Below are 2500 nucleotides of genomic sequence, written 5' to 3' on the forward strand. Positions count from 1 at the left end.
TTTAGGTGCGACCACCCGTGCTCCCAACTGAGCTTGCCGCTGCCGACAGAGGCCCGGGAGCGTGCTGTCGTGGCATTGCCGGCGGGAGACAACACGCGCCACCTACGGTGACCGGCAGCTCCAACGCCAGCGCCACAGAAGGGCAAAGGCCCCACGTGGGTGCCGAAGCGAACTCTCCCAGCACAGCGCACGTGCCAACACGTCTGCACAACTGCGATACAAACCACCAGCGAGAACCGCTGGGGCGACCGAGCAGCAGACGGCGTCGCGGCGCCGAGTGCCGGGCGGCGGCGCATCCTCAACGCACACAGTCCTCAATCGACCCAGCACACTGCAGATGTCCACCGCGCTTCGCACCGGGCCGGCGAGGACCCACTTTGGCTGCACGGCGCCGCGCGCAGGGTGCCCCGGCGCGCAGCTGCGCCGCCTGCCGCGTCCGTCGGCCGGCGCGCCTGCCACTGGGCGCCCCCACCAGCCGGCTGTAGCGCGTGCGCCCACGCACCGCGCGGCCAGCACGCCGGGCGGCCCCCCCTCACCGGCCGGGGACAGTCCCACCCACCCACAGCCGCGTATCGCTTCACACCCAGATTCACATTCACGTTCGTTGGTATGGTGGGGACCGCTTCGTAGCTGTACCGATCGTTGCCCTCACAGATGTACCTCCAGCAAGGACAACCGCACCACAACGGGTTACCAGTTGTTCATTTGCGTAACGTCACCAGTAAACGTACACGTCCATCCCCGTTTGCAAAGTCAACTATTATTGCATGCCTGCCTGTCAGGTGTCAAGACACACTACATCCGCTCACATCCACGCAACAAAATGTGCCCGACTAGAGGGCACGTGGAAGGTGCCCCCGTACGTATGCGATGTCCACTGCGCGACCAACTGTCAACCGGCCTCTGTAGCATGTCGCAGATGTGGAACGCGGGGCACCGTGCTATCACATTGTGTGAGAAGAGACTACTACGTCTGCATACACGCGCCACTACATGAACAGACGGCTCATGCTGATCGCCATCCACTGCGTCCATTACTCCCACACGTCTCTATGGCGTACCACACTGCAATGCAGCTGTTATGGGGAGATGACACGTAGCTGTGTACACAACATTCTGAGCGGGTTGCGGTTGGACAATACATTACTGTAACGTGTCATATGCCAATTACAGAGCAGGGTAAGGCACAACTTGGGTTAGGTTAAGGCACAACTTGGGTTAGGTTAAGGCACAACTTGGGTTAGGTTAAGGCACAACTTGGGTTAGGTTAAGGCACAACTTGGGTTAGGTTAAGGCACAACTTGGGTTAGGTTAAGGCACAACTTGGGTTAGGTTAAGGCACAACTTGGGTTAGGTTAAGGCACAACTTGGGTTAGGTTAAGGCACAACTTGGGTTAGGTTAAGGCACAACTTGGGTTAGGTTAAGGCACAACTTGGGTTAGGTTAAGGCACAACTTGGGTTAGGTTAAGGCACAACGTGGGTTAGGTTAAGGCACAACGTGGGTTAGGTTAAGGCACAACGTGGGTTAGGTTAAGGCACAACGTGGGTTAGGTTAAGGCACAACGTGGGTTAGGTTAAGGCACAACGTGGGTTAGGTTAAGGCACAACGTGGGTTAGGTTAAGGCACAACGTGGGTTAGGTTAAGGCACAACGTGGGTTAGGTTAAGGCACAACGTGGGTTAGGTTAAGGCACAACGTGGGTTAGGTTAAGGCACAACGTGGGTTAGGTTAAGGCACAACGTGGGTTAGGTTAAGGCACAACTTGGGGGTAGATTGCGGTGCAAATTGCGTTACATTGCGGTGCAAATTGCGTTACATTGCGGTGCAAATTGCGTTACATTGCGGTGCAAATTGCGTTACATTGCGGTGCAAATTGCGTTACATTGCGGTGCAAATTGCGTTACATTGCGGTGCAAATTGCGTTACATTGCGGTGCAAATTGCGTTACATTGCGGTGCAAATTGCGTTACATTGCGGTGCAAATTGAGTTACATTGCGGTGCAAATTGCGTTACATTGCGGTGCAAATTGCGTTACATTGCGGTGCAAATTGCGTTACATTGCGGTGCAAATTGAGTTACATTGCGGTGCAAATTGAGTTACATTGCGGTGCAAATTGAGTTACATTGCGGTGCAAATTGAGTTACATTGCGGTGCAAATTGAGTTACATTGCGGTGCAAATTGAGTTACATTGCGGTGCAAATTGAGTTACATTGCGGTGCAAATTGAGTTACATTGCGGTGCAAATTGAGGTAGGTTAAGGTGCAACACAGGTTAGGTTAAGGTGCAACATAGGTTAGGGTGCAAGATGGGTTAGGTTAAGGTGCAAGATGGGTTAGGTTAAGGTGCAAGATGGGTTAGGTTAAGGTGACATAGGTTAGGTTAAGGTGACATAGGTTAGGTTAAGGTGACATAGGTTAGGTTAAGGTGACATAGGTTAGGTTAAGGTGACATAGGTTAGGTTAAGGTGACATAGGTTAGGTTAAGGTGACATAGGTT

The sequence above is a fragment of the Schistocerca cancellata genome, chromosome 7, assembly GCF_023864275.1.
Source record: "Schistocerca cancellata isolate TAMUIC-IGC-003103 chromosome 7, iqSchCanc2.1, whole genome shotgun sequence".
Lineage (NCBI taxonomy): Eukaryota > Metazoa > Arthropoda > Insecta > Orthoptera > Acrididae > Schistocerca > Schistocerca cancellata.